The following is a 12020-nucleotide window of genomic DNA, read 5'->3' as shown; positions in this document are numbered from 1 at the left end:
AGGAGAGACAATTGCGGGGACTGGGACTCCCTGAGATGCTCTGGCAGGGAGCCGGCACGGGCCGAGGGACCTCCCTCTGTGATGTCACCAGTCTCGGATTCTGTGCCTGAGGCTTCAACTGGCGGAAGTCCCGCCCCTTGGGCCCCTCGATTGGTTGGAAGACCCACCGCCTCCTCAGTCCTCCAAGCCCCGCCCACTCCACCTCTATTGGTCTAAGCTCACGTCAGTCACTGCCGTGACGTGGATCACGTGACCCAGTCCCGCTCCCTGCAGGAGACCCCGTGCTGCAGCCGCTCAATCCGCTCCGCTCGGTGCCCGGGCCGCTCCGGTTTGTATTTTATTTTTATTTACCTCTCCGCCCGCGCTTCACTCCGCTATTTATATAAAAAAAACCCTCATAAAACTCACTTTCCGCGGGTGATCCGGGCTCTCAGGCGAGGTGTGCGCTGAGCATCCGCGGTGGGGGCCGCGTGGCTGTGGGCGGGGCCAGGGGGCGCATGCGCGGTGCCCGCCACAACTCAGCGCGGAGAGCTTGTGGGTTTTTGCAGCCGCCATTACTGTTGGTGCAACCTGTGCAGCAGCTGGGCTCTGGAAATCAGCTTCACTGCCGCTGGGCTGGGAAAGGACGATTTGAGACAAAATTTTTAAGTTTGTGATGCTGTGTCGTTTGGGAATTTCCAGCCCCAAAATTAATATTTTTTATTAATAGAGTAACTTTTGAGAATTATATTGGGTGGGAGGACAAAGTGCCAAGGGTGGATGTAGACATGATTCAGTTGGTGGGTCCCACAGGTGAGCTTTGGTTCAAATATGGGAATGTGTTTTTTTCCACTCTCCCCTCCTGTGTGTGTGTGTAAGTCACCCATGGCTCAGTGGGTAGCACTCTCGCCTCTGAGTCAGAAGGTAGTGGTTTGAAGTCTCACTCGAGAGACTTGAACACAAAATCTAGGCTGACACTGCAGCGCAGTGCTGAGGGAGTGCCACTCTGTCGGAGGTGCCGTCCTTTAGATGAGATGTTAAACTGAAGTCGGGTCTGCTCTCAGGTGGATGTAAAAGATCCTGTGTCACAATTTTGAAGAAGAGTAGGGGAGTTATCACCTATGTTCTGGGGCCAATATTTATCTCTCAATAGACATCATTAAAACACATCATCTGGTCATTATCACATTTGCACTTCAAAATTGGGTGTAAATGCTTTGGACCGTCCAGTGGTCGGGAAAGGCGTTATATAAATGCAGATCTATCTTTCTTTATTGATGTTCAAAGAGGCCATTAATGGTCCTATAGAATCGTAACAACACAGAAGGCGGCCATTTGGCCCGTCGAGCCCATGCCGAATCTGAGCTAGTCTTACTCCCTTGCCCTTTCCACGTAGCCCTGCAAACATCACCCATCACTCCTGTGCTCGCTGACCTATATTGGCTCCCAGTTAAGCAACACCTCGATTTCAAAATTCTCATCCTTGTTTTCAAATTCCTCCATGGGCTCGGCCCTCCCTATCTCTAATCTCCTCCAGCCCTATAATCCCCCTACAGCTTCCTATTCTGGCCTTTTGATCATTGCAATTTTAATTGCTCCACTATTGTCAGTCGTGCCTTCAGCTGCCTCAGTCCTAAGCTCTACAATTATCTCCCTAAATCGCTCCTCCTCTCCACTTCACTTTCCTCCTTTTAAAAGGCTCCTTAAAACCTACCTATCATGCATGTACAGCAGGCAATTGGAAAAGCAAATGGTATGATGGCCTTTAATACAAAAAGATTTGAGTATCAGAGTAAAGACGTACAAATGCAATTATATAGGGCCCTGGTGAGACCGCATCTGGAGTATTGTGTACAGTTTTGGTCTCCTTACATAAGGAAGGATATACTTGCCATAGAGGGAGTGCAACAAAGGTTCACCAGATGGATTCCTGGGATGGGGGGATTGTCCTTTGAGGAGAGATTGAGTAGACTAGGCCTACACTCTCAAGAGTTTAGAAGAATGAGAGGTGATCTCCTTGAAACATGCAAAATTCTCATAGGGCTTGACAGGGTAGATGCAGGGAGGATGTTTCCCTTGGCTGGGGCATCTACAACCAGGGGCCACAGTCTCAGAATAAGAGATCGGCCATTTAGGACTGAGAAGAGGCGAAATTTCTTCACTCAGAGGGTGGTGATTCTTTGGAATTCTCCACTCCAGAGGGCTGTGGAGGCTCAGTCTTTGTATATATTCAAGACCGAGATGGATAGATTTTTGGATATTAAGGGATATGGGGATTGGATGTGAAAGTGGAGTTGAAGTAGAAGATCAGCCATGATCTCATTGAATGGCGTAGCTGGCTCGAGGGGCCGAATAGCCTTCCTGCCCCTATTTATTATGTTCTCCTCACCCAATCATTTGGTCATCGGCCCCAACATCTCCTGAGCTTCAGGGTCCCGGTGATCAGCAGAGAAAGAACAACTACTTAGAATCATAGGCCCCAAGTTTCGTCCCGTGGCGAAAACGGCGCACCTCCGAGCTGGCCGCCTGTTTTTTGCGCTGAAAACTGCGCTTAAAAAAAAGTCCGATATTCAAGGAGCTCGATGTCTGCTTGGCGCGGCGCGCTCTTCGCAGCAGGGGGCGGAGCCTAACACTCGCGCTGATTTTCTAAGTAGGAGGGGGCGGGTACAATTTAAATTAGCCTTCGTGGTGCCGGCAACCCTGCGCATGTGCGCATGCGCAGTCTCAAACAAACATTGGCACTCGGCCATTTTTAAAAGGACTGCAGAAAAAGTGAAGATTTGTTTCTTGGACCCACTGACGCCGCCCCATAAGCGTGGCCGAACGGCCTAAAGAATCTTAATCAGCTGCGTGTGTCCTGTGTTCTTTCTTCGGCTCCCGGCCAGCCACTGATGCCGCTGCTATCTCATGGCCGAATGGCCTCATGTCCGTCCTTCCGCTCCTAATTCTTCGGCTGCCTTCGAGCCACTGACGCCGTCCCATAAGCGTGGCTGAATGGCCTAAAGAATCTTAAATCAGCTGTGTGTGTCCTGTGTTCATTCTTCGGCTCCCGGCCAGCCACTGACACCGCTGCAATCCCATGGCCGAATGGCCTCAAGTCCGTCCGGGTGCTGCATCTTCGCGGGGAATGAAGGCCTGCCTCAAGCACCGCAGCTCAGCTCAAAGGCTGCTTCCCGCCTACCGCTGCCGTCGAGACACCCCTGCCTGTCTCCAACATGAAAGGCCTGCCTGAAGCACAGCAGCTCGAATGCTGCTGCTGTTTCACACAGGTAGGAAGATTTATTTAATATTTTCTTTGCTTATACATTTTTATTCAGGTTTGATTTATTTGTATAATATTTGTATAAGTATAACTAAGGATTGATTGTAGAATTTAATGACTTCCCTTCCCCCACCCCCCACCTCGTTCCCTACGCCTAATTTGTAACCTATGCCTGATTTTATAAAGTGTAGACAAGGTTTTTTCGAGCGTACAAAAATCTTCACTTACTCCATTCTAAGTTAGTTTGGAGTAAGTTTTCACTGACGAAACTTTGAAAACAGGCATAAGTGGCTGGACACGTCCCCTTTTTGAAAAAGAAATTCTGTTCCAAAGTGAAACTGTTCGAACTGACTAGAAATCAGGAGCAAATCATGTCGAAACTTGGGGCCATAGAATGGTTACAGCATAAAAGGCGGCCATTCAGTCTGTCGAGCCCATGTGGGCTTTCAGCTAGTCCCTCTCCCCCGCCTGCAAACTATTCCCCTTCAGATACTTATCCAACTCCCTTTTGAAAGATAAGATTGAATCTGCCTCCACCACCCTTTCAGGCCATGCATTCCAGATCTTAACCACTCACCGTGTAAAAAAAAGTTTCTTCTTATGTTGCCTTTGGTTCTTTTGCCATCACCTTAACTCTGTGTCCTCTGATTCTCCACCTTTCTACCAATGGGAACAGTTCTCTCTATCTGCTCTGTCCAGATCCCTCATGATTTTGAACACCTCTATCAAACTTCCTCTCAATCGTCGCCGCTCCAATGAGAACAACCCCAGCTTCTCCAGTCTATCCATGTAACTGAAGTCCCCCATCTATGGAATCATTCTCGTAAATCTTTTCTGCATCCTCTCTAAGGCCTTCACATCCTTCCTACAGTGCGGTGCCCAGAATTGGACACAATACTCCAGTTGGGGCTGAACCAGTGTTTTATACAGGTTCATCATAATTTCCACACTTTTGTACTCTACCTCTATTTATGAAGCTCAGGATCCTGTAAGCCTTTTTAACTGCTTTCTCCAGCTGCCCTGCCACCTTCAATGATTTTTTGCATACATACCCCGAGGTCTCTCTGTTCATGCACCCCCTTTAGGATTGTACCATTTAGTTTATATTTCCTCTCACATTTTGGTAGAAAGAATATCACTTCACACTTTTCTGGGTTAAATTTCCTCTGCCATGTGTCCGTCCATTTTACCAGCCCGTCTGTCTTCCTGAAGTTTATCACTCTCCTTGTCACTGTTCACTATACTTCCAAGTTTTGTGTCATGTACAAATTTTGAAATTGTGCCCCAAGTCATTAATATATATCAAGAAAAACAGTGGTCCTAGAACCGAACCCTGGCGAACACCACTGTATACCTTCCCCCAGTCCAAAAAACAACCGTTCACCACTACTCTGTTTCCTGTCCCTTAGCCTATTTTGTATCTATGCTGTCACTGTCCCTTTTATCCCATGGGCTTCAACTTTGCTGGCAAGCCTTTTATGTGGCACTTTGTTGAACGCCTTTTGGAAATCCATGTACACCACGTCAACTGCATTACCCTCATCAACCCTCTCGGTTACCTCATCAAAAAACTCGATTAAGTTGGTTAATCATGATTTGCCTTTAATAAATCCATGCTGGCTTTCCTTAATTAATCCACACCTATCCAAGTGACTGTTAATTTTGTCTCTGATCACTGTTTCTAAAAGCTTCCCCACTACTGACGTTAAACTGACTGGCCTGTAGTTGCTGGGTTTAATTTTACACCTTTTTTGAACAATGGTGTAATATTTACAATTCTCCAGTCCTCTAGCACCACTCCTGTATCTATGGAGGTTTGGATTATTATGGCCTGTACTTTTGCGATTTCTGCCCTCAATTCCCTCAGCATCCAAGGATGCATCACATCTGCACCTGGTGATTGATCTACTTTCAGTACAGCCAGCCTTTTTAATACCTCTTCTTTATTAATTTCTATCCATTCAAGGGTCTCCACAACTTCCTCCTTCACTATGTCTATGGCAGCATCCTCTTCCTTGGTGAAGACAGATACAAGGTACTCATTTAGTACCTCAGCCATACTCTCTGCCTCCATGCATAGGTCTCCTTTTTGGTTTTTAATCAGCCCCACCCTTTTACTATTTATATGCCTGTATCAGAACATAAGAAATAGGAGCAGGAGTAGGCCCAACACCCCCTCAAGCCTGCTCCGCCATTCAATAAGATCATGGCTGATGATTCCACGAGACTCCAAAAATCTATCTATCTCAGCTTTGAATATATTCAGAGACTCAGCATCCACAGTCCTTTGGGACCACAAATTCCATAAGATTCACACCCCTCTTAGTGAAGGAATCCCTCCTCATCTCTGTCTTAAATGGCCTTCCCCTTATCCTGAGTCTGTACCCCCTAGTACTAGACACTCCAGCCAGGGGAAACAACCTCTCAGCATCTACCCTGTCATTCCCCTTCAGAATTTTGTATGTTTCAATCAGATCACCTCTCATTCTTCTAAACTCAAGACTTTTGGATTACCTTTGATGTTGGCTGCCATTCTATTCTCATGCCCTCTTTGCCCCTCTCATTTTCTTCTTCACTTCTCCTCTGATCTTTCTATATATATATCCTGATTCTCAGATGTATTAGCAACCGCACATCTGTTATACACACTCTTTTTCTGCTTGATCATATTCTCAAAGTGTTTCGTCATCCGGGGAGCCTTGACTTTGGTTGTCCTACCAGTGGGAATGTACTCAACTTGTACCTGAACTATTTATTCTTTAAAGGCAGACCACTGATCCATTACAGGTTTAAACTAGCTTGGCAGGGGGATGGGAACCTGAAAATAGATTCAGTAGGTAGAGGAGTAAAGCTGGAATTAGAAAGCAAATATAAAGAAAGTGAGTTTGAAGGAGAGAGGAAACAAGTAGGAAAAAAGGGTAAAAAAACAAACTTAGGCACTTTGTCTGAATGCATGTAGCATTTGTAACAAAATAGATGAGTTGATGGCACAAATTGAGACAAATGGGTATGATCTGATATAGAGACGTGGTTGCAAGGTGACCAGGACTGGGAATTAAATATTCAGGGGTACTTGACAATCCGGAAGGACAGACAGAAAGGAAAAGGAGGTGAGGTAGCTCTATGGATAAAGGATGGAATCACTGCAATAGTAAGAAATGATATTGGCTCAAATGATAAGGGTGTTGAGACAGTTTGGGTGGAGATAAGGAATAATAAGGGGAAAAAGTCACTGGTGGGCATAGTCTACAGGCCCCCGAACAGTAACAACGCTATTGGTCGCAGCATAAACCAGGAAATAGTGGGGGCTTGTAAAAAGGGAACAGCAATAATCATAGGTGATATTAACCTCTATATTGATTGGACAAATCAAATTGGTCAGGGCAGCCTTGAGGAGTTCATGGAGTGCATAAGCAACAGGTTCCTTGAGCAGTATATAACAGAACCAACCAGGGGCAGACTATCTTAGATCTGATCCTGGTGTAATGAGACAGGATTAATAAACAATCTCCTAGTAAAGGATCCCCTCGGAATGAGTGATTATAGCATGACTGAATTTCAAATTCAAATGGAGGGTGAGAAAGTTGGATCTCTAATCAACGTACTAAGCTTAAATAAAGGAGACTATGAAGGTATGAGGGCAGAATTGGGTAAAGTGGACTGGGAAAATAGATTGAAGTGTAGGACAGTTGATGAACAGTGGTGTACATTTAAGGAGATATTTCACAACTCTCAAGAAAAATATATTCCAGTGAGGAGGAAAGGGTGTAAGAGAAAAGATAGCCATCTGTGGCTAACTAAAGAAATAAAGGACGGTAACTAAAAACAAGGGCATACAAAGTGACCAAAACTAGTGGGAGGACAGAAGACTGGGAAGCTTTTAAAAGCCAGCAAAGAATGACAAAAAAAATTATTAAGAAAGGGAAGATAGACTATGAAAGTAAACTAGCACAAAATATAAAAACAGATAGCAAGAGTTTCTATTGGTATATAACAAGGAAAAGAGTGGCTAAAGTAAATGTTGGTCCCTTAGAGGATGAGACCGGGGAATTATTAATGGAGAACATGGAGATGGCAGAAACCCTGAACAAATATTTTATATCAGTCTTTACAGTAGAGGAAGTTAACAATATTCCAACAGTGGATAGTCAAGGGGCTATACCGGGGGAGGAACTTAACACAATCACAATCATTAAGGAGGTGGTACTCTGTAAGATAATGGGACTAAAGGGAGATAAATCCCCTGGAGCTGATGGCTTGCATCCTAGGGTATTAAGAGAAGTAGTGGCAGGGATTGTGGATGAATTGGTTGCAATTTACCAAAATTTCCTGGATTCTGGGGCAGTCCCAGCAGATTGGAAAACTGCAAATGTAACGTCCCTATTTAAAAAAAGGAGGCAGACAAAAAGCAGGAAACTATAGACCAGTTAGCCTAACATCTGTGGTTGGGAAAATGTTGGAGTCCATTATTAAAGAAGCAGTAGCAGGACATTTGGAAAAGCAAAATTCAGTCAGGCAGAGTCAGCATGGATTTATGAAGGGGAAGTCATGTTTGAAACATTTGCTGGAATTCTTCGAGGATGTAACAAACAATGTGGATAAAGGGAACCAGTGGATGTGTTGTATTTGGACTTCCAGAAGGCATTTGCCACAGAAACGGTTACTGCACAAAATAAAAGTTCACGGGGTTGGGGGTAATATATTAGCATGGATAGAGGATTGGCTAACCAACAGAAAACAGAATTGGGATAAATGGTTCATTCTCGGGTTGGCAATCAGTAACTAGTGGGGTGCCGCAGGGATCAGTGCTGGAAACCCAACTATTTACAATCTATATTAATGACTTAGAAAAAGGGACCGAGTATAACTTAGCCAAGTTTGCTGATGATACAAAGATGGGAGGAAAAGCAACGTGTGAGGGGGACACAAAAAATCTGCAAAATGACATAGACAGGCTAAGTGAGTGGGCAAAAATTTGGCAGATAGAGCATAATGTTGGAAAGTGTGAGGTCATGCACTTTGGCAGAAAAAAAAATCAAAGAGCAAGTTATTATTTAAATGGAGAAAGATTGCAAAGTGCTGCAGTACAGTGGACCTGGGGGTACTTGTGCATAAAACACAAAAGGTTAGTATGCAGGTACAGCAAGTGATCAGGAAGGCCAATGGAATCTTGGCCTTTATTGCAAAGTGGATGGAGTATAAAAGCAGGGAAGTCTTGCCACAGTCATACAGGGTATTGGTGAGGCCACACCTGGAATACTGCATGAAGTTTTGGTTTCCATATTTACGAAAGGATATACTTGCTTTGGAGGCAGTTCAGAGAAGGTTCACTAGGTTGATTCTGGAGATGAGGGGTTTGACTTATGAGGAAAGGTTGAGGAGGTTGGGCCTCTACTCATTGGAATTCAGAGGAATGAGAGATGATCTTATCGAAACGTATAAGATTATGAGGGGGCTTGACAAAGTGGATGCAGAGAGGATGTTTCCACTGATATGGGAGACTAGAACTCGAGGGCATAATAGTTTTAAATGGGTGGCCCCTTATTCTAAGATGAGGAGGAATTTCTTCTCTTAGAGGGTTGTAAATCTGTGGAATTCACTGTCTCAGAGAGATGTGGAAGCTGGGACATTGAATAAATTGAAGACAGAGATAGACAGTTTCTTAACCGATAAGGGAATAAGGGGTTATGGGGAGAGGGCAGGGAAGTGGACCTGAGTCCATGATCGGATCAGCCATGATGGGGGTAATGTACTGACGTGGATAGAGAACTGGTTGGCAGACAGGGAGCAGAGAGTCAGGATTAATGGGTCCTTTTCAGAATGGCAGGCAGTGACTAGTGGAGTGCCGCAGGGCTCAGTGCTGGGACCCCAGCTCTTTACAATATATATTAATGATTTGGATAATGGAATTGAGTGTAATATCTCCAAGTTTGTAGATGACACTAAACTTGGTGGCGGTGTGAGCTGTGAGGAGGACACGAAGAGGCTGCAGGGTGACTTGGACAGGTTAGGCGAGTGAGCAAATACATGGCAGATGCAGTATAATGTGAGGTTATCCACTTTGGGAGCAAAAACACGAAGGCAGAATATTATCTGAATGGCGACAGATTAGGAAAAGAGGAGGTGTAACGAGACCTGGGTGTCATGGTTCATCAGTCATTGAAAGTTGGCATGCAGGTACAGCAGGCGGTGAAGAAGGCAAATGGTATGTTGACCTTCATAGCAAGGGGATTTGAGTATAGGAGCAGGGAAGTCTTGCTGCAATTGTACAGGGCCTTGGTGAGGCCCCACCTGGAATATTGTGTTCAGTTTTGGTCTCCTAATCTGAGGAAGGACGTTCTGGCTATTGAGGGGGTGCAGCAAAGGTTCACCAGACTGATTCCAGGGATGGCTGGACTGACATATGAGGAGAGACTGGATCAACTGGGCCTTTATTCACTGGAGTTTAGAAGGATGAGAGGGGATCTCATAGAAATATATAAGATTCTGACTGGACTGGACAGGCTAGCTGCGGGAAGTATGTTCCCGATGTTGGGGAAGTCCAGAACCAGGGGACACAGTCTTAGGATAAGGGGCAGGCCGTTTAGGACTGAGATGAGGAGAAACTTCTTCACTCAGAGAGTTGTTAACCTGTGGAATTCCCTGCTGCAGAGAGTTGTTGATGCCAGTTCATTGGATATATTCAAGAAAGAGTTAGATATGGCCCTTACGGTTAAGGGGATCAAGGGGTATGGAGAGAAAGCAGGAAAGGGGTACTGAGGTGAATGATCAGCCATGATCTTATTGAATGGTAGCGTAGGCTTTAAGGGCTGAATGGCCTACTCCTGCATCTATTTTCTATGTTTCTATGATCTTATTAAATGGCGGAGCAGGCTCGAGGGGCCTTACGGCCTACTCCTGCGTCTATTTTTTATGTTCTTATGTCCATGTTCCGACTGTGGGAAGAGCTTTAAAAGTGTCAGGGAGCTGAAGGTGCACCAGCGAGCTCTCACTGGGGAGGGCCGCTCACCTGCTCCATGTGTGGGAAGTGATTCACTCAGCTATCCACCCTCCTGTCACACCAGCTTATTCACACTATCGAGAGACCGTTGAAATGTTCTGACTGTGGGAAGTGCTTTAAAAGCTGTGAGAGCGTTAAGAGACACCAGCGTGTTCACACTGATCATAGCATCCTGCAGCACATGAAGCTCGGCCCTTCATGTCTGTGCTGCCATTTTAAAAGAGCTGTCCAATTTAGTCCCCCACCCCAGCTTTATTCCCATAACCCTGTAATCTAGTCCTCTTCAAGCACACGTCCAATTGCTGTTTGGAAGTTCCTATGGAACCTGAATCCATTATCCTTTCAGATGGTGCATTCCAGACCTTAACCACCCTCTGTGTGAAAACAATTCCTCTCTAGTTATTGTGGCAATTATTTTGAATCTGTGACCTTTGGTTACCGACCCTTTTGCCAGAGGCAACAGTTTCTCCCGACTTGCTCTATCATAACCGCTCATAATCTTTAATATCTCTATTAGGTCTCCTCTTAACCTTCTCTGCTCTAAGGGGAACAATCCCAGCTTCTCCAGTCTCTCCACATAACTGAATTCCCCCATCCCTGGTAACATCCTGGTAAACCTCCTCTGTACCCTCTCCAAGGCTGTGTCATCCTACCTAAAGTGTGGTGCCCTGAACTGTACACAAGGCTCCAGCTGAGGCTAAAACCCTGCAGCTATACAGAGCCCTGGTTAGACCACACCTGGAGCACTGTGAGCAGTTCTGGGCACCACACCTTGGGAAAAATAGATTGGTCTTGGAGGGAGCGCAGTGTAGGTTTACCAGAATGATAGCCGGACTCCAAGCGTTAAGTTATAAGATTACACAAATTAGGGTTTTGTTCCTTAGAAGTTGGAAGGTTAAGGGGTGAGCTGATCGAAGTGTTCAGGATATTAAGGGGAACAGATAGGGTAGATAGAGAGAAACTATTTCTGCAGGTTGTGGAGTCTAGGATGAGGGGGAGGGGGTTAGTCTAAAAATTAGAGCCAGTCCTTTCAGGAGTGAAATTAATAAAGACTTCTACACACAAAGGGTGGTAGAAGTTTGGAAAACTCTTTTGCAAATGGCAATTGATGCTAGATCAATTGTTAAACCTGAGATTGATGGCTTTTTTTTAACCAAAGGCATTAGGGATATGGGCCAAAGACGGGTGTGTAGAGTTAGGTCACAGATCAGCCCTGATCTCATTGAATGGCAGAACAGGCTCGAGGGGCTGAATGGCCAACTGCTGTCCTATGATCTTAACTAGTGATTTGCAAAGGTTTAGTGTAACTTCCTTGCTTTTGTATTCAATGGCCCTATTTGTAAAGCCAAGTATCCCATACACTTTCTGAACCACCTTACCAACTTGCTGTTGCACTTTCAATGATTTGTGAATGTGCAACCCCGGGTCCCTCTGTCTTGCACCCCCTCCAAATATGGCCAGTTAGATTATACTACCTCGCCATGTTGTTTCTCCAAAAGTGCATCACTTCACACTTATCCGCATTCCATTGCATCTGCTATGTGTCTGACCATTTCACCGGTCTGTCTATGTCCTCCTGACGCCTGCTACTATCATGCTCACTATTTACAATGTTGCCAAATTTTGTATCATCCGTAAACTTTGAAATTGTACACCCATACACAAGTCTAGGTCATTTATATATAACAAGGAAAGCAATACTGCTAATACCAACCCCTGGGAACCCCACCGCATACTTCCCTCCAGTCAGAAACCTATCCATTCAGCACTACTCTCTGC

General features: G+C 45.2%; 1 protein-coding gene and 1 long non-coding RNA gene across 8 annotated transcripts in view; one reads left to right on the top strand and one right to left on the bottom strand.

Moving 5' to 3' along the window:
* LOC139247648 (uncharacterized) overlaps positions 1–12020 on the bottom strand; it is a 497861-nt gene that overhangs the window by 105500 nt on the left and 380341 nt on the right. The gene's annotated exons all lie outside the window — the stretch shown is intronic.
* Positions 1–12020, top strand: part of LOC139247638 (zinc finger protein 229-like) — a 401943-nt gene that overhangs the window by 319823 nt on the left and 70100 nt on the right. The window contains exon 1 of one of the 7 annotated variants that reach the window (XM_070871717.1): positions 242–328. The exons of the other annotated variants lie outside the window; for them this stretch is intronic. The gene's annotated coding sequence lies outside the window, so the exon portion shown is untranslated. Of the gene's footprint in view, positions 1–241; positions 329–12020 lie in introns of those variants that run through there. 7 annotated transcript variants of the gene reach the window in all.

The sequence above is a fragment of the Pristiophorus japonicus genome, unplaced genomic scaffold, assembly GCF_044704955.1.
Source record: "Pristiophorus japonicus isolate sPriJap1 unplaced genomic scaffold, sPriJap1.hap1 HAP1_SCAFFOLD_278, whole genome shotgun sequence".
Lineage (NCBI taxonomy): Eukaryota > Metazoa > Chordata > Chondrichthyes > Pristiophoridae > Pristiophorus > Pristiophorus japonicus.
This window is presented reverse-complemented; position numbering and strand designations above follow the sequence as displayed.